The 25,094-nt window shown below is 38.7% G+C and overlaps 1 long non-coding RNA gene across 1 annotated transcript; it reads right to left on the bottom strand.

Annotated features, from left to right (window-relative positions):
- Nucleotides 1–244: 244 nt before the first annotated feature.
- LOC120756629 (uncharacterized) lies at nt 245–22,966 on the bottom strand. Its single transcript, XR_005702186.1, has 4 exons — nt 22,866–22,966; nt 22,061–22,261; nt 2,529–2,612; nt 245–1,147 (listed from the first exon to the last, which is right to left on the bottom strand). It is a non-coding gene; the product is annotated as an uncharacterized LOC120756629 (long non-coding RNA).
- Between the last annotated feature and the right edge of the window lie 2,128 nt (nt 22,967–25,094).

Raw genomic sequence — 25,094 nt, 5'->3', positions numbered from 1 at the left:
AAAGCCTGAGCTAATTGTCATGTACATCAACTTGATATTTGAGAACAACATTGGTGGATGCCAGTGGGAACATTCCAGGATTTTTTTTCTTTTTTTTAGTTTAATATATTTCCATAATATTACACTTCATCTGAGAAGGAAAAAATCTACATTGCACATTTCTCCAACATAATTAAAAATGTAACAGGAGAGAACACTTAAAATGTATGAATATTAATCAAAGGAAAAAAAAAAAACACCAACCCAAAATATTCTCACATTTTCCCATGTATCTTAATAAATTAAAACAAATGGGTTCTGTGCTCCATGTCAAACTGCAGTTTTCTGTTGTCAGGTGTGTTCTCCTATTTCTTGCAAAAATCTCCACCTAACTAAATGAAGTAATTAAATTTTATTGGATGGATCCTTTAATTGTTTCCAAACCTCTTTTCTCTCAAAAAATAACTACCAAGAGCAAGTAGCTATAACATTTATACATTTTTGTACATATATTTTTCCTATCCATACACATATGTTTCCGTATAGCAATACCGAGCTTTATTAAATGCATTTTTATGTCTATATAAACATGTGCAGAGGAATTACCGTTAGGCATTTGGATTCAGTGTCTGTATTTAGCACAAAATTTTGTTAAAATTCTCTTTGCAAAGTTCCATGGCTATAAGACAACCAGCAAAAGTGAAACAAGTAAACAGCTTAATAAGTAGAAACAAAATCCCAAATGTTAAGATTTGAGCTAAAGCACATTTCAAAGACTTATTGAATGAGAGGGTTAGTAACAGGCCCTCAGCTTCTTCATAGACTGCTTTGTACAGCTAAAGTTATTCCATATTTACCCACTACAGTAAACCTTATTAAAATATATGGGAAGAGATAGGTTTCTCTCAGTTTGGGGAGATAAATCACATACTTCCATTTTATCAAAACTTATCAAATTACTAAGAACAAGCTCAGCTCCTTCATTAAAGCTGCCAACACTGGCCACATCTCTTTAAGACAACAGGTGGCAGAGAGTTTGTTTGCTGCAATCATTTCTCTTATATAAGTTTCCTTGCACCGCTGGGTTTTGGTCTTGAAAATAAGTTTGTGTTTATGGTTCTCTTTGGGGTTGTCCAGCTTCCTTCCACTTCCTTCTCAATGGCCCCTCCTGCAGCAGGACATCCTGCATTTTAGGAATTTCAGTTTCTTATCTCAACAGCTTTAAAAGCATTGTCTGAGTCAGGAGTTTTCTTTTATGTCTTAAGTGTCTGGTATGCAGCTGCCATCTAACCTCACACGCGTGTGTACTCTCAGATCTGTCTTTTTCAAGTTGGTATTCAGCACGGAAGGAGTATGCAAGGAAAAGCCAAACAGGACAGTGCTCCATGACAAGCAGACTGTCTAGGATACTTCGACTTATTCTTTTTCCTAGCAGTTCCTCCAGAGTGTCTTTTCCTTCTCAAAATTCTCTAATTCTCACATTGCCAAAAAAACCCACAAACAACCACCATCACCAACTCCCCCAAAAGTGTTCTAAATATTCTGTGCATTAAAACAGACAAATATATATTAATAAACATATTTACATAGATTAACTTTTCTTCTTCCTTGATAGTTTGTTACCCATAGTTATCTTTGTAAACAAACACTACAGGCTTCATTGCCTCGATATGGTCTGTTATCTCATGTACTGGAGATCCATCTTAAATGTTGCCTTAAAGGCTGGTTCCAGACCTGTGACAGCTCAGGCACCACACCAGGGTTAGTCAATCCCATACTATTCCTTTCATTTTGGTCCAGAAGTTTGCACCACAGGCTGAGCGCTGGGGATCACATCACTTTTGTGTCAGTCAGCATTCCCTCTCGGTAAATTGCTCTGGATACAGAAGACTGCTCCTCTCTCAAAACTTTCCCACAAATATCTGAAGTGAGCTGCTATCAGTATAGGCTAACAGACTTGTGCCAAAATGAACTCGGAACTGAGGCTAAAAATGGATATGAGAGACACTGCCTGGCAATGACACTTTTTCTCTTTACATATGTTGTCAAAAGTCTGCGCATCTTCCATGTTAATTAAAGACATTTTATTTCCTTATTGAGACTACAGCAGAAATGTTTCTGGAAATAGGTCACAGGACCAAGAACCAGTACTTGAGGGGGTTTTTGGCTGTGTCATAGGGTCACCTGACCATCTTAAACAAGTTATCGGAGCACTTCACACCCTGCTGCACTAGAGTTTGTGACATGACAATAACATGGGGGCTCGGTATGACAACTGATCCTGTTATACTTGGCTTAGCATAAGCAACAATGAAACAAAGTTATTTTTCTAACTTAATTCATCCATAACAAATATTTCCTCCTCATTTTGAATAAAGGGCAATTCCCAACAGTGTAAGTTTACAATTTAAAATCCTCAGAAATTTATTAATGAGTCTTAAACTTACCTTAAATCTTGCATTACATATTTATACGATTTGACATGAAAATTTTAATTTCCTAAGGCTGCAAGTTGCAGGGGGACAGGTTTTTACTACTGTTTATTTTACCTTTTCTAGTCACACCCAGAGTAGCAAGCAAGCATTCAAGAGTAATGTGGTCTTCACAGATGCTAGAAGGGTTGAATATATTTCCTCAAAAAAAAAAAAAATATAGTAAATGCTTTAAATTAACACCTTTTCATATTACTTATTATTGTCTGTATCACTGCTTTCCTCTACAACAGAGTTCTCAGAGAAAGAAGAAATGCCTAGTTCACTTTTACATGTCTGTATAGAGTTAATTCTTAATTTTTTATTGATACAAATCCAGGCTTCTGCTTTTTAGATTTATTTTGGTTGTAACTCACCACGTAACAGCCCAGTAAACAGTTGTATGAATCAAGCATTTTGTGCAACAAACTACAGCTCCTAAAGCTGGTCAACATCGTGTCACTCCAATGAGATATTTAGCACTAAAGTGCCTCCAGAAAAAAGAACAAGAGAATATTCAGCAGCATTTGTACTCCACTTCTGTGGTTTGAGATAAACTCATCACATTCATGCCAGTGTCATGGCACCAGTAACAATGACATCGCAAGTTTGGTAGTAAGGTTTAATATTCTTCCCCCTGAGGAAGAGTTGTTCCTTAGTATACGGAATGGTGTTAAGCTGTAAATTATCTTAGGAAGGTAATTTAGTTAACAGTTCATTTAGAGGAGTTAGCCATGAAAAAGTTGGTTCTGATTTACTGAAAAGTGTTTTCTTGCCAAGTAGGATAGCAGTACAGCAAGCTATCCATGGTTTGCTTGACTTCTTTTTGTTCATGAAGCTCTAGGACAGCTTAATACAAATACAGCCACAATTACTGTATTCAAACATACATTATATTGCACATCTGTCAACTAACAACTTGTGAATAGCTACTGCTGTCTAAGTTGATACCTGACTGCTCATAAACCTTTCTGTTAAAACCAAACCCCAAAAAATGTTATAGGGATGCTACTTGCATGCACACCTCAATAAAAAGGGTGATTATTTAAACACAAAAATCACACGCTTGATAGTGGACCACATAAAGTGGATTTCACTAATAATTTTGCCAGGTCCTTTGACATTATATGGATCACTATTGTACTAACCAAGTCATAAAGGCAGGATGACAATAAAACCCTGACTCAGAGGTCACAGTAATAACCACAAAAAAAAAAAAAAAAAAAAAAAAAAAAAAAAAAAAAAAAAAAAAAAAAAAGTATATTTTCAAAAGTGTACTGTCACGAGAAATTCCTGTTAATACTGTTTTTGAAAGTTGTGAGCCCTGCTTGGGCTCAGTAGGTGCTTATACATTGAGACACATTTTCTGTTCATTTGGTTTGCCCCAGCCTACCAGTCACCTGTACATGCTCTGCAACATGGTCCAAAAATCAATGTGCAGCTGAAAAGCACCAGGTTATCACCAAGCCACTTATGTCTGCTTATGCCCCCCCAAACCAGAGATGCTAAAAGGCGTGACAGCAAAAGTAACCCATAAACTACAGACTTCCACTAAAGGAAAGTAAACCCCATTAAGTAGCAGCATTCACAGCTAAAGAGATGCGAGATGGAACAGCGATGTGAACGGTGAAAGCCAAGCCTTCAGCAAGAACGCCATGTGCTAGGAAGCAAGGTTTGAAACATCCCTGTTCTTGAAAATTTGATCCCTAAGCTAGATACTTGAGGTTTGCCACAGTATTCTGGTTAAAATTTTGCTGCCATCCTGAACAGGCATATCTCATCATACCAATGACCCATACAGCAAATGTCTCCACATCCTTCTGGTGATCTTTATAGCTGCATCACAGTACAAGTGCAGAGCTCCTGAAATTCAGATAATAGAGGTAGTATTGCCAGCATTGCTCCTTCCCTTATTTTGGAGTAATTGTTGCATGTATTTACAGAGCCCCAAAATTAGACTCCTCTAGTTACTTTCTGCCTAACCTTCCATTCATGTGGCATAACAAACAAATGAGGGGAAGATGGAAAATCAAAACAAGCATTTTTACAAAACAGGGCAACCTTATATAGAAAGCTCTGTCCCAATATAGCTCTTGTACTGTGGAGTCCTAAGCACAGGGATACAGAGTCTGAGACAGCAGGAGGAAATACTAGCTCATGTGTTAAAATACAAATGTTTTGAAGAGGAAGCGTGTGGCACTTCTGATAGACTCATCTTTGGGGAATGAGGATGCCATTCCTCTCTGCTACCCTGACTGGCCATATTCTGCTGCAAATGTATTTGATCAGAGCCAAGCACTGTAAAACTGCAATCTGTTTTGCTGAATATTATCAGTCTTTCTTAACAAAATATCAGAAATATGTTGTCTTCTAATAAGAATGTCTCGGTTAGGAAGGATGCTTTGGAACCGAATCAAGCTGAGCACATGAGGATCACAGTGACCATAGCAAACAACAGAAGGGCATCAGAATAGTTTTGTCCGCTGGTAGATTAAAGACAAAACACTAGTTTACAAACAGGGAGATAAGACTTGTTCATTCTGATGCCTCCTCTGCATAGCATTGAGGAACATGTAGTTCTCATCATTTTACATTGTAATTTCCCTCAAGGATACAGTTAAAACAGCATTTAATTTTGACTGTAAGCTACAGCCCAAGTCTCCACTGCTTCACTTGTAATGTCTCAGTTTTATCTTATCAGTGTAGCCAAGTCTTAGACAGTGATTTAAGCAGAACTTGATCACATCTCCCTAGTGTGCAAATACATTTTTCCCTAATCACCTACCCAGCAGATTTTGACAGCTTTCCCTGCAATTGCCTCACTGGCAACTTAATGTTCTACACTGCCATCACATGGCAGAGTACTTGCCCTGTGTATATTTCAATGAGTTCACAAGAGTCACTAAAACCTTTCACATAAATGAAGGTGGACATAAGAACAGATTCCCAATGGTGCAGCCCTCTACACACATCCACCTCTGAAAAACAGCTTCAACTGGAAGGAATCTCAGAGCATCTCTGTCCAGCCTCCCACTCAGAGCAGCTTCAGGGCTGAATCCAGAGCAGGTTTCTCAGGGCTTTTCCAATTACAGAAAACTTCCAGGACTGATTGTACTTGACTACTGCTTCATTATACTCATAGTGACTTCTTTTTCCCCACATCAAACATCCAGATTCAATTTCTGACCTTTTTTTTGTTTTCTTGCCATGTACTTCAGTGGGAGCCTGAGTCCATCTTCTGCTGTTGGGTTTCTCCCTGCTTCCATCCTGCCTTCTCTCCAGGATGAGCAAGTCCTGGGTATTCAGCCTTTCCTCACAGGGCCTCTGCTCCAGCACCTAAGAAGCTTGATGGCCTCCACTGAACTCACCCCAGATCAATTCCTTCTTTCCTGTACTGGGTGGGACCCAAACCTAGATGAAATAATGAGGTGCTCATAAACATAGTCATAGCTGCTATTTCTTTGCACTGAGCAAACATTTTAAACCTTTCAGAATCAATGAAACAGGTCAAAGTGTTTTCTGAATATTTCTTGATGCTTAATGGCTCAAGACTCCACTGTGCTTGTTTCTTTAGAGCAACAGAAGCAGAGTACAGGCTGCCTGTTAAGCTCTGGCATTTTGACTTAGTTGAATTTTCACATCCTCCCATTGTAAATGACTCTACAAGGCGATGGTCAATAGTAATTCAGGCCAAGCATCACTCTTGCTTTAGAAGCATCTTCTGTTCATCGCACTGGATGGCATCCAGTCTGAATGTTCTCAAAATATGTACAAATTTAATCAAACTCTTGATCGACAGCTTTAAAAGAAATATTGGCTTTGTGTTTGTGGCTTGGTCATGAAAACATTATTCAGTGACAAATATTCTAAAAGTCCCATAAAAAACAATCCCCTAGTATAAATCAAAGAGGGTAAACCTTGCGAAGCAATATCACTGATGTCTATTATCCAGAGATGATTGATTAGCTGCTTGCCCCAGCCTCATCTAAGTACCAATCTATGCGACCCAATACAATCACATTTGTTCCTAAAAATAGCAAGAAAACTTGCCCAGATAAAACCTGCCACCTTTGTCCTAATAACGCTTCACATCTGAATTGGGAAGTTCTTCAAAAATTATAGGATAAAAAGAACTCACTAGCAACAGCTATGACTCCTATCAGGAACAATCAAAAAGACGCAAGGAAAAGGCATTGCAATTTAGAATTTGATTAATAAATAGGAGCAAAACAACAACTGCGGTGTTACAGACATCATTCGATGTCTGTAGGACATAACAGGACATTAAGAAATCACAACACTTAACACATTCTCATTTTATCTGCTGAAGTAAAAGTCTCCAACTGGAAGTTTCACAGAGAATTAACAGTATCAACCTCTATATAATGGAAGGGAAGGATTATCCACACATTTGATTATAATTTAGGGTCCCAGTAGTTCTGAACCTGGACTGTACATCAAAGTTGTGCATACTCTCATTCGCCCTTGTCCTATCACTACATTGCAAATACAGGCTTAATGGAAGCAAAAAACCCAAACAAGAATATATAATATAGTAAATTAAAATAATAGGCAAAGGCTTTTCTGGAAGTCTGACCTCAGTAAGCCAATAACATACATATATATGTGTGTACTGGTAACGTGTGTGTGTATATGTATACTGCTAACAGAACTTTCACATTCTTTTAAAATAAGAAGTATGGGGGGAAAATCATATTATCAGCATAAAAATCACTTTAGCATTCTCAGGAAAGAGTGAGATGAAAATGTTGCTATCTCATGACAAGTTTAGGGAACCTTTTTTCCAGGGTAGTTTTGTTGACTCCTCAAAGCAGAACTGTTGAAAAAAGAGCCTAATATTTTTAGAGCATGAAAACTTCAGTTATGAAGTGGTGAGACTTCAGTTAAATGCCTCTAGTCCAGCCTCATCCTCCACAGTGGTGAGATCTGACAGGGCTCTTTGGTACAGAATTCTACCAGAGTTTGGCACTGCCATGTAGTCAACAGTGAATCAATCAATGGAATTTATATGTTAAAAATAATTATGCTCAAGTAATTTCCTTAGCAAAGCCACAATAACTGTGCATTTTAAAAAGTTCATATTTTAAATTCCTATTTTATCTTCTATGTTATTTTTATCTTAATGCCTTCATAATGCCTGTGAGGTGTAGAGTACTTTGCCACTTTGATACACTAACATGCCCTCATAAATTGTATTAAAATGGGTTTGTTAAGTATTCCTAATACAGTAGAATGCTGGTAATGCCAAATGATAAGTGATAGCCTGAATCATAAATGCTTTTCTAAACATGTTAGGATTGTTTTTTAGCATTGGATATTCTGGTCTGATAAGACACTCCTACACTAAGGCAATCAGTGGAAGTTAGTAATTGCCATGAAAATTACAGTACAAGAAATTGTGTTGGGTTTTTCTCCCTGCACTCTCATTATGCCTTTATGAACCCTATAAAAACAGATTAAAGTGAAAATGCACAACTAAGACCAATGGAATAGTAGGAGAATATTTTCCAGAATTAACCAGAAGCATTTTAAATTTTGAGATAGGTTTGATACCAAAGAATAATGACATAAAAAGAATTCTTCTTGCCAATCTTGTATTTCAAAACATGTTCAGCTGTTATTCCATGCAAGTCACACTTGAGTTCATTGAACATACCCTTTGCAAGGGATCCAATCTCTAACAACCTCCATTGTGCCACTCAGCTTGCCTTTTTTTATTAATAAGATACATGCAAATCTATTTACATATAGGATAATGCAGAATAAGTGAGGGTGAGCTAAGAGTGAAAGTTCGGGGATTGTTTCTTTTTTTAACCAAAACCACTTTGGTCCTGTTACTTTCAAACAATGAAACCATATATCCCGAGTGAGATCTGAGACACTTAGTGCTGCCAACTCCACTCCGAATTTAGGTTATTTATTGCTTTCAGCCTCCTTGGGAGTTGAGTTTCATATATATTTTCTATATCACTACAAGCCATACAGGCTGCTAAAGGCATCCATGCTAAGCTACAGTTGAGAATTGAACTATCGATACCAAATCTAAAAGGCATTTAATTTTTAATGACCAAAATAAACTCTTTCTCCCTTGTTCTCTTTCTTAGAACAGATGCACAGTGAACTTATTCTGCATGCTGACAGGTTTTTGGCTGCTTGTAAATCCTGAAAATATTGATCAGTTAAAAATATTCGGATGCTTGCATCCCTCAATTCTGCTTACCACAGCCTTTCTTCCTGGTCAGCTAGGAGAGCACCAGCAATTTTGTTATAATGATAAATGACCCACATAGACAGGTCACTCTTTTTTACCTAAAGCCACAATTTTCTCCTTCCTTTAGGTCACAACCTGATTTTTCAGGGTGACAGATTTATTACTTTCTTTGTGTGCTAAAAAACAAATCACCAACAATTGCTCAAAATACAGTCCTGTCACAATAACTTTGAGCACTTCCCAGCCAGAATGATGCAATACGAGGTTTTCTTCCTGTTTTCAAAGCAGCAAAATCACTTGTACATTTACCACAGCTATTGTGAAGGGCCATTTGGCTCTTTTCATGATATGGAACATGTCCAGGCTACTCACCAGAGAACAAAATATTAAAAGCATTATTAAAAGCACCAGTAAGTCTTTTGTAATAAGAGATGTCACTATTTTTTTTTAAAGTGGGGATCATGAAAATGTAGCTGGCCTGACTGTGAATTAAAGACTTATGGGTAGAAGTAGTGAAACAATATTTGCCATAAAACAAGTGAGCTTAAAGGGCATCTCTATCACATCCCAAATATCTGGACCACAGAGGAAACTCAGGATTATTATCTAGTAAAATTTGCCTTTCTAGTTCTCCTGTGTCTCCAGGAAGACTTTTTTCCAGTGGGTTTGGATAACGCAAGGGTCTCGGAATGCCAGTCCCATTTCAATGTCACAATCTAAGGCCTCTTTTGGATATGAGAAAAAGCCAGATCCCCCAGACCTTGGCCCATCTGCAGTTACCTGAATGGCAAACCCAGTTTGACTAGACTAAGGAAAGAAAAGAGCACTAAAGCAGAACTGCACCAGCTTTGGTGCTTCCCACACTACATGCTGAGGGACATGACACTGGAAGACACTTACCACAGCTGGCAACTCTAGGACAGAGTCACAAGCAGCCCTGGACCAGAGATCCTGAGCAGAGCCTATCAACAAATTTATATTTGCCAATATAGGAGAGACAGTCCAGATCCATACTATAATGTAGAATCCACCAATGTCCTCTGTGCACAGTGTAGCCAACACACTGACAGCATTTAACTTCTCATCTTTACTCTCAAAGTATTAAGTCTTGTAATCTGAATATTATAGGGTATATATTTTATAGGAATACAGGAATGGCCAGGAAGCAAGCCAGTGTTTGGCCAAAACTAGGAGGTTTGGGTCATATATACCTGGTACCAGGTAGACCAGCTGAGACAAAAAACAATGCTTGTGACAAAAATTATACTGTCTAGCAAGAATCTTATTTGAAAGGCAAAACCAAAAATCTCAGCTACAAAGCAGTGTGCCCTTGGTTATGAAGATGAAAACGTAGAACCATAATCAAAAGAACTGTCAGCTGCTATCTCATATGGTCTTGGTAAATTATTTAATCACTTCATACTTAGACCTATCCAAAATCTACAGCAATATAGACCTTGTTTTCACCTTTGTGTCCTAGGACCACAAAAACCTCAGAGAAAATACTAATATTCACCTTACATAATAATATAGTTATCAGAACAGGGATAGATTGGCTTGTATGCCTGGATGCCAGCTCTGTGCAACCAAAACCAACAAAGAGAACACCAGAGGCAGAACACATCTCTATTTCCTGATGCAGCTTGCAAATAAATGCATTATTCTCTTATGAACATCATCCTATGAATCTACTATCAAGAACAGTTTAACTGTTATTTCGCAGAGGTTAGTAATATCCAGTCATATAAGAGTCACCATCTGCTCTCAGCACATCTTTATTGTGATGGTGGTGGTACAGATGCTTGCTCTAAAAGGGACCAAAATATTCTTCAAATATCAACAGTATTAAAATGTTCAAATCGTTCCAAAATACATAATTTGGCACAGGTAGAATTTTATAGTGCTGCAACTGAGCTTCAGCCCTACAATCCTCACACTGGTAAAGCTCCTGCTGAGCTCAAGGTGTTTCCCCACAGAGACAGGGGAACTGTCTGCCCTGAGTACATTTTATAGTCTGTAAACTCCCAGAGCTGATCTATCCAAACTCTAGAAGTTCTGCTTTTCACTCAAAACATTATACTTTTTACTAAGCTGCTGTCCTTATATACTGTGGCAGTATTTTTAGTAATATGTCATTAAACACGCACAGTGCAAACATATAGTGCTGGTTAATGCATAATTTCATAAAACAACTTTTATTAACCTGTGTGTAGTACTGTAGAGTTCATAAGGTAACATATGCACACAAGTAAAGAAAAGAAACAGATTTCTTTTAGAAACCTGTACATCCTTTGGAATAACTCCAACTAAGGTAACTGAAATAACTAGCATAGCTGAAACTTACATAGAAAGATACTCTGACAGAGCAAGTGATAAAAAGAGGAAAGCAAGCACTGAGAAACCCAGAGCTAAAGCAGTTAAGTGAGACTAAGAAAGAAAAGCTTCTTGGGCTAAAAGACCTCCTTCTGTGTGTCAATTTAAATATCATTAGAAGTCCAAATACACAGAGCTAGAGAAAGCCCTATTTTTTGTTAGATAACTAACATTATACCTCAGTCTTTTGGGCACAAATTGAGACATTGTGGTCCTGTATGGCTTTTTTTCTATTTAACTGTGCCTAACATGCACATGAGGATCCAAAGGTGTCTCATGAGACCTCAATATACTTACTTTGTCTTACTACATACTTTTAATGAAGATGTTTGCAAACATGATTCTTTTTTGCCCTTCCACAATGTATTTCCCTGCTCCTGAGCTTTATCTTACACAATTTGCAATAAATGCAAGCACCATCTAGTTGCTTTTTAAGGAATTTTGATTGCACTCGCAGCTGCAATCTTGTACACGTGTATGGCTGCCTCCAGCTGGCAACCCTCCATTTCAGAAGAGCCACATAATCAAACAAGTTATTCCCCTTTCCCCCAATGGTTCTAATGAGTTAGTCTCGGAGATGTCTTCAATTGAAAACCAAAAACATATATATAACAATAAATAAAATCACACCGACCTAAAGACATGCAAAACCCACTGATTTCCAGCCTAAGCTCTGTGTAAGGGTATGGCTTGAGATACAGGTTCTCAGGAGCAGACGTAGCCATCAAGTGAGCTACACACACCATACCTGTACCCTTTACGGGAAAATATAGCCTGAAAAAGGCTGCTTATCTTTACTGATATGTAATGAAGACTATTTTCTCTATAAAGCTTTCTGCATTGTCAAAAGAAATTACTACCTTCTCAAGCCTACCCCCTGAAAGAGTTGGTGATCATTAGCTAGCTTTATTCTATTTACTGAGATAAGGTTTATAGCTCTGATACAAGACAAAATTCTCTCAGCAGCTCACACTAAACTTTTAGCACAGAAATATCAAGACATTAAAAGATGCAGCCTTACCATGACAGCTGCTGAAGGACAGAGGAACTGACTTAATACAAGGTAGAGAGATTGACTAAACGAGCAAAAAGTAACTGAATTGTGTGACATCGTTGTGTCAGTTTTCTGTCACTGGGTTACAGAATACTCTTCTTAGCAGACAATCCTTTTGCAAGCTATAACAAGACACAAAGTTAAAACTTCAGCTTTCATTTAACCCATCTCGCCCATATTTGTACAGGTCACATTCTGTGACTAAATTACTCTTTTCTCCCCTTATACCTGAGAACTGGCAAAAAATCCCAGTTTATTAAACTAGATGTTTCCCTTCCTTCCCATCAGGGTAACATGTGAACCTATATGAGGTACTTTAAACTGGTAAGTAAACAAACCTTCCCACCTGGAGTCATTAGGAGAAAAATCTAAAGACTTGCAAGCTAGTTTAAACACACAAAACTGGGGGGAGCTTCTCACCAGAGTTGTTCACAAGCATCTCAAAAGCTCATCTGCCAGGCCTCTCATGATTACGAGCCGGAACATGCCCATTAGGCTCAGAGCAAAATAAAAGTCATACTGTTGTACCAATACAGTGGAAAATGCTAAATTTCCTTGCATGGGTGCCAGCCAGCACAGCTGCTAGAACAAAAGTTAACGTTCAGAACAAAATCACCGTGCTGAAACATCATTCTGAACATGGCCCTTTCCGAATTGAAGAGATAGAAAGAAAAAAAAAAAAAAGGTCAAGAGTAGCCATGGGGGCCTGCCCTGAGTGAAACAAAACTATGCCTGCTAATCCAAATTAAAGAAATTAATGCCATTAAACATATGGACAAACCTGAAAACAGATTTTCCTCAACTAAACTTATTCCTGTAGAATTTTAGGAAAAACTATTGCAAGCAGAAATAATCCTCAGAAACAGCATATACACAGGCTTTTACCAGTTTAACTTATACAGAAACCTTGCAAATACTGGCATGAGAGAAAAGTGCAACTACAGAAACTTAGGGGCAAGAAAAATTCTGTTGGCACAGTTGCATTTTTGTTTGCTCACAGTGAGTTTTCCCCAGTATTTCTGGTTGTTTCCCTCTGGCTCTAGTTGAGATCACTTCCTTGTAAGGCTGATTTTGTGCCTCTTTGTCTTCAGGAATCCAAAAAAGACAAGGAAGTCCCTGGTCAGAGAAGTCTGGCAGTTAAAATCATTGGCCTTCCTTCCCCCACTTGTCTTATACATCACTTAATGTTTGACAGTCTTGTTCACTGCTTCCCTTCCTATTATGAAGATTTTAGTGTTTTAATTAAGTGTTTACCAAGCTGTTTGCAATCTTCAAATCAAGGCCCAAAGATGTCAGTTAACAACTCTTAATGGTCAGAGTTGACAAGGATTTGTCTCTGCTTGCCTGTTTCAATAAAAAAATACATCAGTGACAGGACAGGTGCATTTCCACTCACCTTGTTTGAACTGCATTGAAATAAGGATCATATACATAAATACCATACATTTCCAGAGCATGCTTCTAACTGCAGGTTTTGGTGCACTTTAGGTAAAACGAGCGATTCTGCATTTCTGCAACAGCCTCAAATCAGCACGAGGGATTTTCACTGGGATTCTGTTCTGGCTGTATGCACAGGGTTACCTAATGCTTGTTCCACAGCTGTAACAACACCCAACAACAGCTCAGGTGCAGACAGTGAGCCCCAGACATTTGCACCTATGAATATCAGCTGCTACTTTTAGCTAGAGCACACATTTCTGCCTCTGTCAATCACCAGGACCCAGCAGGACACAGGCTTGGATTGCACAAGACACCTGCACATGCCCTGTGGAGCCAGAATGGTGAAATCCCGGCAGACAGATAACCACCGAATGGAAACAGTAGCGCATTTAAATGCCTGCCTGCATGCGATGAGGCAGCTTTATCAGGGAAAACCGAGCTTTTGGCAGGACATCCCAGAGCACAGCGCTTCCCACCCCCTCATTCCCCCAGTTTAACTTCTGCATGCCTACCGTTTAAGGACTTCAGTCAAAGATCACTGATGTCAGTAAACTTAGAAACACAGAATCACTTTTCCATGAAGTATCAAATCACATCAGATATTCAACCACCATAGGTTTGCTGTTGTCTTTGTGCACACATGAGGCACTTACCATAGATCAGCTGTTACAGTTCGCTTTTTCCTGAGGTTATGGAGTCATATATATCAGAAATCAGAGTTTTGGCTTTCATTTAATGGCCTAAAATACAAGTTCTGCACACTCAACTTAAGCTCCTGAGATGCAGCCCATGTAAATCAAGCAAAATTGCTCAGTTCTTTCCCTGCCTAAAGCATTATTATGACACTGGCTCCTTTCACTTGGACTCCTTCTAGCTTTCACTGTCTCCTCACACGTTACTTGAGAGCCAGTTTTCCTTTTCCCAGGCAGCACAAGCAGGCAATATTTACCCCTCATCAGTGTAACCCTCAGTTTTTTCTTGCTCCAGTGTGTATGGACATAGAAAATACAGCAAGCAAACCTCATTGGAATAACCACAGAGATAACTTCACAGGTTATTTAATAAACAAAACATTTAAAGAAGGCTTGTCCATACCTTTAACGGCACTAGTCATTCAGATGATAATCATCTAGCCTTTATTCCTGGGCCTTTGAACTCCATCCCAAGCCTTACATCAGATCAGTAAGCACTAAAAACCATCACATTGGGTAGCCCTTTTTTCAATTTTTACCCCCTTAAATCTTCAGTTCTCATCTCTTGGTAAAATCCATTTAAACAGAGCCCACAAGTTAATGGTTAAACTTGTTGTTTGTAGTACCATTAATATAGGTCAAGCAGCACAATAGTTACAACTGCTGAGGGGGAAGGTACATAAAGACACAGTAAGCAGTTCAGGACCTTATTACAACATGTCTATCAAATGCACGGTTACAAACAATGTGCCTGATTCATCAAAAAGATAACTTCTGCTGACAGTACACACTGTTCCCTGGAGTCTCTTACACATGGTTCAAAAATTAAAATTGGAAATGTAAACTACACAGACACATTCTTGCAAATGTGAGTATCTTTCAGCACAGCGGGCGCTTCTATGCAAAATAATAGATATAGGCAGTGGAATTAATTCAGCCCTCATTTGCATCACCGAGGTCTGGAGAAATCAGCAATAGCTATGACTTTACTCTGCGTTTTCTCAGGTAACCAAAGGAAGAATTTGTCCCACCAGACCCAAGGACACACAATTTTCACCATGGGATGCACATGCATAATGCCTACAAGAGGGATTACCTTATGCTTTATTCAAGAATATTCAAAAGGACTGACCTTTATGTCTCAAAAAGTTAGTATTTCAGCAGTACTGACAGTAAGCACTGTTTCAAAACAAATGGCACCTTAAAGTTTCACAACACAGATTACTTATGCTCAACATCAGTCATTCACTCTCTGCCAGTTTAAATAAACATCATTCCTGATTTGGGTCCCAAGACCCCTGGCCAAGGTTCTCGAATTAAATTCCCAAGTACCTCACTGGAGCAACAGAATAGCCAAGTTTCAAGATGGACAGAACTCACCATGTGTGGCACTGAGACACCTCCCTCTCCTCAATGATTAGCGTCATGAGAGCATGTAGAGGGATCAATCCAATTTACAACACGAGGTTCATTTCCCCCAGAAAAAGCAAGTATGAAAAAAACCAGATTTTCTGACCAAGCGTTTGGAAAGCACAAATAGAATTTCAAACAGTTTCTCACTTTTCAACTGAAATACTTCTAATGATTGGACCAAAGCAAAAGGATTTTAAAACCCTCTATTCATGCCCAAAATTTAGCAACTGTAATTTCAAGACAACAAGTTTGTTATTGTTAATGTGGGATGGAGGAACCAGATTAAATTTGAGCAGGATAATTTACTGTGTATAACAAATTACAGAACAGATACCAGAAAAACAGAAGTCATTGCATATTGATGACGTTCATAATATTTTCCTTCAGACTTCTGTGTCTTCCACTGTTGAAAACTGAAAGCAATTTTCTTCCATTTATCTAACTGACAGAATACCTCGCATTTTTGTGATACCTGCTATCCCTTTTTTCAATGTACTTTATGAACCTTGGACTAGCTCTTCAGCAAGCATGAATCACCATAGCTCAATACTGACTTTAATGAAACTGTTTTAAATCATGCTTCCTGCAGAGTGATTAACTGATGTTGCACCATCCTGTAGACAGAGAAGGGACATGTCACAAGAGCGTGACATTAAAGCAGCAGATCTCAGGCAGGAGGTTACGAGTACTTTATGAGATAAAAACATCCTCTTGAATTGCAATTTTAAAATTTTAAAACTTTTAGAGTTTTAAACTTAAAACTTTTAGAACTTTAAAACTGATTAAAGTTCACCAGAAGTATTTGACAATTTTGTGGATTTTATAGACTATTATGTATGTCTCATCTGCGGTGTTTTCCTTTAAATCCAATCACATCACACAGCTAAAAATTCCCTTTTGGCACTTTTCGAAATAACTCTACCACATTTTATATATATGCTACATAATAAAGACAGACCAACAAACTATTCTGCCTTCTCATTGTGTTCATGCTGGTAGGGCAGCCCAGGTTACAAAATGGTTTGCTTCAACGCAAATTACAGCATGATAAAGGGATTTTAATGCATTCATCTGGCCATCTTTTCTATTTCATATTATAGGTCCTCTCTAATAGCTTCATATGTTGCACTTCCCTCAGTGGGATGAGATGTGTTCCACTTTAGCACAGATGTACAGGAAACCTTCTACAGAACAGTTCCTATTAACAGAGCTGAATCCTTTCTGCATAGAAATTGTTTATATTAATGAAAACACACTGTCTCACACTATTGTCTTTCCTGAACATTAATAAAGACTCGGTTGAATTCATTTGGTAATTATAAAACAGAGAAATAAAGTAATGCAAGATTAAAATAAAGTCCACAGAAAGTTAAGAATAAGAAATGTAAGAGTCCAGAGAATGTGATGCAATTGTAAAAACACATGACACGGTAGGAATACCACTGCTTCCTTAGGTACTCAAGGGATCTCTTCCCACTCAGCCAGGAAGCACAAAGCAGTTGTGCCCTGCTGATGTTCAGATTTCTAAGGGAAGAAGGAAGGGGCTTTATCTCCTCTCACACACCATCACAACTTCACCCTAAGTAGATAGCTGCTGAATTTCAGCTAACATTTTATTCCATTTAAAATGGGGAAATAAGACACTTAGAAATCCAGCAGAAACTAAGTTATCTAGACCAAGTCTATTGGCCTCCAAAACATTGTTCTGATTATGAAGATCTGTGCTATATTTCAGTGAACTTCCCCTTCTGTTAAAATAACTGCCCTGTTTAAATGTAATTTTAGGATGTATACAACTAAAGCTGATGATATTGCTAAAGCATTTGGTAAATGTTGATAAATGAGTACAATTCCACAGTAATACTTCCAATTAGGTTATCTGGGAGGACAAGAATTCACTACAGCCTTAGTTTAACACCACACTTTTGTGAAACAGGTATTAAATTCTGAACCATTGAACCCTAATAAAACCTTTCAACAAAACCTAGTTCCTTATTAGTGAATACGTACTAGACTACTTATGAAGCAGGTGGACAGTCCTGGAAATGGGACACTCGGCTGTCGAGAAATGCAGCTGCATACGGGGGGTGCTTTACCCAAAGGCACATGCACACAAAGGCACATGTGAGATGGGTACCAAGGAGGCTTCATCTCAAAGTTATACAGTTTAGTAAGGATTCTCCTCTTGGCTGGCATGCTTGAAACATGAGGAACCATTCCAAAACCACGAGTAGCAAGCACTTCTTTACAACACTTCAATAACATGGTAGGACAATAGGGTCTTTGTGCTTCAGAATGACTCTAGGACTGAATCATATCATCACAGTGGATCAAAATTCTCTAAATGGCTTCTCAGGACAATTAAATGGCTTCGAAGAACAATGGCATAAAACCATTTGAGGCTTAAGGAGAAGCACAAAGTACCACACACTGCAGACAGCTTTCAACAAGGTGACCAATGAAACCAAATAAGATAAAGTGAGGATCACCTCCTTCACTAGCCAGCCACCTGGGTCTGTCGGCTTTAAGGACAGCTCATTTTACCTTCCACAAGCAGAAAGGTGCAGGCTTTCAGGTCCAATCGGTGAAACGCTGCCAGGTCTCGGGGTTTCCCTGCATATGCTGAGGTCTTGCATGGAAGACTCCGTTTTCTTGAAGGTTTCATTTTAACATGTGTAACTTATATTTTCTAATTAGCTCATCTCAAAGATGATTTATCAGAATGAAAAACCAGCTGTGGTATTTCTGGGATGCTTACATATTGCACAGGTTGCTCAAACCGCAATACACAGGAGTGTGATCATAGTTGTTTTTAAAGGTCTCAGATATGGTACGTGTGTATTCAGTTTGAAGTTCTCAGCAGAGTTACCTCCCATGTATGAGGCCATTAGAGGTATTGACATGGTTGTCTAAGCTGAAGACTTTATCAACAACCTTTTGCTAAAGGATCAGGATTTGTTTCAAATCCCATAACAATCTAATATAAAGTCCCAGAGCTAAAGTTTTCTAGCATTGTTGTGGAGTTTGAGATTTTTAGCAATCAAAAAAGTTGTTGGCTCTTATTGTTGAGGTTTTATTAAAGCAGGACAGGCTCTTTCTACATTGCAAACCACTTAGCTCAGACTTAGACTGCTTAGACTGCAATACTGCCTATTGTAGTATTGCATATATAGGCTATTTACTGTACCCTTTTTTTAAATAATCATTTCTAGTAACAACAGCAGTGTTGTTATTGCAAGCAGCAAAAAAAGTCTAACATCCTAGAAACATCCTCAACATCTGTATAGCAGAAGGTTCTCTGTGCAGCTACCAAGATTTCAGACATATATGGGACGCAGCAGCAAGAGCAAAGCTGTTCACAAGCAGAGATGGTGACAGGCCAGGCAAGGAGAGAAAAATAACATCTACAGCCAAAAGGGAGGGAGAATAAAATCAAACAGCAACAGAATAAAAAAATAAAGAAAAAGATTAAAATATTTGTGCTTGAAATAACAACCTGTGCTTTTATTCATGCTGTGGAAACATTGTTAGCCAAAACTATTTCACTTGAATTCTGCTGGTTTCTTAAGCTGGCTGATAATATTAGGAGAAATTATATAAGCATTCCACATAACTTGCTGCCAAAATCCTAGGATCTGTTGCAAAATTACAAAAGTTTTGCAAATTTTTGAGATTTCAAAACAGTATCTCATCTCTCCTCAACATTTTATACAAGTATAGTGCCAGTGACTTGACTAAAACAGATCTTAGCAGGGTAAGTTAGAAAAGGATTATAGATCACTATTTCTTCATATAAAGAAAACCACAGAGCTTGTTGAACTATCCACCAAATGAAGCCAGTGTCTCCCTGTATCTTGCCTAAACACTGATCTCCAGTCACAAAGAACTTCCACTCTATTTCATCCCTTTTCTGGGGAAAAATTTTCATTGTTTGCCATTTCCCTCCCTCAGTGTGCTTTAGTTATATAATTGATAAACATTTACTTATTTAAAGCATAACTGATGCTTGTTCCAAGACAAAAAACCATCAGAAACATACATATATAGTATAGTCTGATGCCTTAATGAGAAAATCCCATACAAGGTAAGGGTCCAGGGAAGGCAAGGAGATTCCTTTCACGGCCAAACAGGAATGTCTACACTAGCATCCTACCCTCACTACCGGACTCAGAGCTTGCCATGCCTATAATAGGAAATGAAAAATCAATAGCTATTGTTCAGCCACTATCTCCCATCAACTCAGACATGGCAGTGGGTTAATGGTAAAACAAGCCACAGAGGTTGCTTTTCAGAAGCGTGATTGAGCTGCACATTACAAATGTGCTGGCCCTAGCTTCTCACCCATCAAGTGCTCTGTCTCCTCTTGGGACACTAGTGAGCAGCTAGGACGGGGTTTGCATCCACAAAATAACCACCTGGCTTGGAGCTACTGCAAGTTTTTCATAGCTGAGATCTTGTGAGGGTCAGTAAGTGTCCTGTCCGTGCCTCACCAGAGGGAAAGAGCACAGTCTTCTTAACTGCCTCTCATTGTGAGCTATAGGAGCAAAATCCTTCCCCCCTCAGAAAAGAAAAACAAAACATTAAAGAGAAAAAACCCCACACAAGTATATATCTATAGGAAGAAGCCTAAGACAACCAGACTGCTCTGAAAAGCCTCCACATTCTAACTGAAGAGCACTTCAAGCCCCCTACACGTCCCCGTGCTTCCTTATAGGAGCAGTTATTGCTAGTTCATAGGAAGAGATGAGAGGGGCACCCACAAAAAGCTTCGGGGGAAAGCAAGAGGCAGTTGCCCCCTGAGAGGAGGCAAACTGGGAGCTAAAGGCAGCAAGAACATAGACTGGGTAGGGAACTCACCAAGGGAGCACAGTCCCACAGCAGAAGAGCCAGCCAAGCAGAGCAGCACCAAGTCCTGTTGATGCTCCCACGGTCATTGTGGAGAAGCAATAAAACCAGCCAAGGTCTGAAGTCATGCCAGAAAACCCACAGAATCATTTTGAGAATATGTCCCCAGCCAGCACAGCTCAGAGAAGGGGCTGTGTTCCCAGCTAGAGTCTGCTAGAGCAGATGGCCCAGTCGGGGAGCTGTGAGGGGGGCCCAGGTGAAAGTCATCAGGACCATCAAGGCCCATTAGTGAACTGGGGCCCTGACAAAAGCTTCTCTTTTTTTATCACCCTACTGTTGCTTTAGTAAAGGTCTCTCAGGTGCATACACATTTTTGTAAAGCAGTATTTTCCAGAGGTTGTGAGCAGTTCCCCGTCTTAGCTTACACACTGTTGTCTGGGCCACTGAAAAGCATTGCAGTGTAATTGGATCGTTGGGTGACCAGAGGAAAGAGTAACAATTTTAGGGTGAATATAACGTGCATTTGCAGGTAATGAGGGTACCTGAATATCTCTTCACGTTTCCTTCTGAGGTAGAAGTACCCAGAAGTTCTAGTCTGGGACACAGAACTTGGTTTAGACACTACACAAGCAAGATTTGCATGCCATTGCAAATGCATTAACAGTCTAATTTAAAGCCGGTTTCTGAAAGTCAGGACTTCTCAAAAGTCCCAGGTGCTACTGCTTTCCCCAGAATTTTAGGTACTTCAATTCCAGGGCTATCTGCTTTTTTTTTTTTTTTTTTTTTTTTTTTTTTTTTTTTTTTTTTCCCTACTCTGATCTAAGCGCATGAAATAAGTATACTGTCTAACAAACTGTGGGCACATTGTATAAAAGATACAAAAAAATTAATGTTATACTAATCTATTATTCATAAAACTGCACTAGGGAGATGATGTTCTTGAAGGAAATAGTATTTCTCAGATCTTAAATCTACTTGGTCTGTTTTTTAAGAACTGCAATATTTACGAAGAGTGGCAGCCAGATGACTTGGAAGACAATGAAAAAAATTTGTTATTTCAGTGCTATATATGCTCCTGGAATATATCCACTGGACAGAATATATTCAGCATTTTATAATGAAGTTTACATGTAAAGTAGTTCTTGTTCAGATTTCAGCACATGCCTCCGGAAACCAACCACCTTAAGTTTGAAATTGCCAAGAGACAGACTAGTGTTCTGTTTAATTATTAGTGCCATAAACCAGAACAGTATTTACCTGCCTATAACAAAGCTTAGGAAAATCCACTTATCTCTCCTGCCAGGTGCTACATTTCTCACAGTTATTAATAAAATGATCAGAAATCCTTATTTCGGAATGACCTTTACCCCACTTTTCTCTCCTGCCCAGTGTCCTTCCTGACGAAAGCCAGCTTGGAAATTGGAACAAATTCTACACGTGCTCACTGGGAAGACAGAGAGAAGTGGGAGCACCCCTCCACACCAGATCTGACCAGCCACTTGAGCACTAAGCCTTGATTTTCCCTTCCCCCAAATGGAATGTGGCCTGTCAAGTGTGTTACCTGTGGTTCTGCAGTTCATCAGCCTCCTTACATCCTTCTGTTCCTGGTGCAATAAATGATTTTCCGTAAGGAGACCCCTCTGCTTAGACATGAAGTGCCACTCTGAACGGCTCTCTTCTGCCAGTCTTTCACCTTTCATTAGCATTCAGCTTGCACTTACTCCATGGTCTCAAGCAAAGCCAGTCTGTGTGGTGCAGCTTCCTTCAGGAGTAGAAATAATTAGAAACTCACCAGAGCACTCAGGGCCATTCACAAATTAGTTTCCTGAGATAAAACTCATTATTTCCATCCTGCCTCTGACTAAGACTTTGGAAGGTTTTTACACTGGGGGGACAGGGTGGAAACAGTCATCCCTACATCCTACATATGTATCTTAAAAAAACAAAAAAGATAATCTAGATACCAAGTTCAGAAGGTTTTAAGTTCTACTCAGGATTCACTTTAGGACTCCCTCTCACCTCTCTCTCCTCTCCTCCTTTCAAAGTAATAAATTCCTGATGTTTTATTAATAATGTTCTATGAAGAAACTGTTGTCTGTTCTTGAGTGCTGTGTGAGATGATGGATGAGTTCACAACACCTGTTCCTGCTACATACGTGCAAGTAATTTCTCCCTGCCTGCTTCACTGAAATCTGTTCTTTTCTCACCAAGTCAAACACTCTGCTCCCATTACCAGTAAATATCTCCTAGATAAGCTTTGGAAAGGTCCATAACTATTTAATAACTTTTTTTCTTTGTACACCAGTAAGATAGATTAGTGAGGAAAAAAAGAAGGTGTAGAAGAAATTTAAATTGAAGCTACTTACATAGATAGACAGACCAGGAGATGAAACTCCTCATGCTATGAAGAAATTTTACCTCTTCAGTGCAGAGAGCTAGCACTAAATGTGGGTCCCAACAAAGCTCATGCTATTCCTTTAATTAAGGCTAAAAGAGAACTCCTGTGACCCACAACTGTATGCTTCCATCTGCACAGAACTCACTTTCACCTGATTGCTCATTTAACCTAAAAAAAAGTGTTTACAAATGTCTGCACTTACTTCCTCCTCTAGACATTAGTTTATCAGCAGAAATATTCACTGAAATATTTTTTGTAATTATTAAGGAAAAGTCACAGGAAGCAATTTTATAATTCCTACAGTTCATTATTCATCTCCAAATATGGTTTATATTAAATTGTATTCATCTAAACAGAGAACAGAAACACAAGAGACTAATATATTCTGATAAATGCAATCAAGGAAAACAGATCATATTTTGACACCCACGAAGAAGGTACCATGCAGAAGCTTCTGCTCTCCAGAGTTCCCTTCCAATATGCTGAAAATCTGCAGTAAAGGAGTAGCAGACACTGAAATGTATTTTAATGCCATTGCATTCTACTCAGAGGATAAACGTAATGTGTAAAATACATACAAGTAAAAAACCAAAACTAACAAAAAATTTTAATAGTGCAGTCCAAACAGGAATTAAGGATCAACTGATGGAAATTGCTTAATAAATTAAACCTTCCATTTCAGTACTGTAATCACTGGAAAATCCAAAAGGTAAAGATCATCAGATATATCAAATTCTCCCAATTTCTTTTACAGATCTACCAGGGGAAAGGCATAAAACTGTATTTAAATGACTTGGGGTTTGCATACATGAAATAATAATCATGAAGGTGGAGAAAATACACTGAAGCATCCAAAAGAATTTTAAATGTCTGTGATAGATCAGGAGGAATGTGTGAATGACTGAAATAGAGAAAAGCTTTAAAAGAGTGATTTCTAGATCAAAGAACAGAGTGTGCAAATCTCTTTCCACCTATGCAAAGCTCCAGCTGAAACCAGCCTGACTACTCTCAGGACCAGGGAGCTCATGCCTGGAGGGCGCCATGCCAGGATCAATGCCACGTTTGCCCGAACTTTCAGCAGAATGAGGATCATGTCCCTCGTTTGATGTATGCTGTGCTGAGCACATAGCTTTTCTGAGTTGTCTGGATAATAATAACAACAATATATTGAGATGGCATAGGAAAATTACAAGGAACATGCTGAATTCAGATAAGCAATATCCAAAATGTTACAGGAAAGTTACAAAATCATGACTGATCTCACTAAATTTACACCAAGATGTACAAGTCAGGGATTAAAGCTCTTTGAAAAGGTCATTTTTTTATTTCAGTCAGTCCGTTTTCAAGGTCTACTTCTTAATATTCTTATGTGCCCAAAAGAAATGCCACCTATGGAAATGCCCATGAGAGGAAAAACTCCTTTTGACTTCATTTTTGTGGTAAATGGTTGCAAAATAATTTGATATGCAAGAGTCAAAGGAGGGATTGTTGCCAAGCTTTTGAAATCAGGAAGAGTTTCTTTGAGGGACATTTGTCGGAGGGACAAACAAGGGACAATTTCATCACACAAGAATTGGCTAAACAAAAAAGAAATTAAAAGTTTATCAATTAATTATCTTCCTGAAAGATCTGAGACAAAAAGGCATGTTTGAAATAACAAAATTAACTCTTCTCAGGATGAAAACAGGGGAAGGAAAGAAAGGCAGGGGGCAGTACTAAAAAACAGGGAAATACAAGATGACTCTATGGTGCTCCAACCACAGTTAGGAAAAGATGTCCTCACCAAGTGAGGTTGGTGGCTGCCTTACCAGGGACTTACTCATGAAAAGTTCCAGTTCCAAATTCCTGATCCAGAAAAGTAATCAGCCATGAACTCAGGTACTTCAGTGGCACAACTTGTACACCTCATTATTGATTTGTTTCACTTGGACTCCAAATGGATCCCTGCTAAACACACTGAGCTGCTGGATCGCAGGCTGATATAGGTTGTCCTGGAGTTTCCCTTGGAGTTTCTCTTCCCCTACTGGACTAGGTACAAAGAAAGGCAAAGAAAGTCTGTTTGGTTATGCACCTGGCATACATTCCTCTGTCCATGGAGACAAAGTATCAGAAAGGGAAAAACTGAACATTTTTCAGTGACCCTGACATTTGATACTGATGCAAAAAAGGAAAGGAATTACAGCGTTTGAAGCCAAAA

The sequence above is a fragment of the Hirundo rustica genome, chromosome 9 (assembly GCF_015227805.2).
Source record: "Hirundo rustica isolate bHirRus1 chromosome 9, bHirRus1.pri.v3, whole genome shotgun sequence".
Classification (NCBI taxonomy): Eukaryota; Metazoa; Chordata; class Aves; order Passeriformes; family Hirundinidae; genus Hirundo; species Hirundo rustica.
Note: the sequence above shows the minus strand (reverse complement) of the source record. Positions and strands in the feature narration are given on the sequence as shown.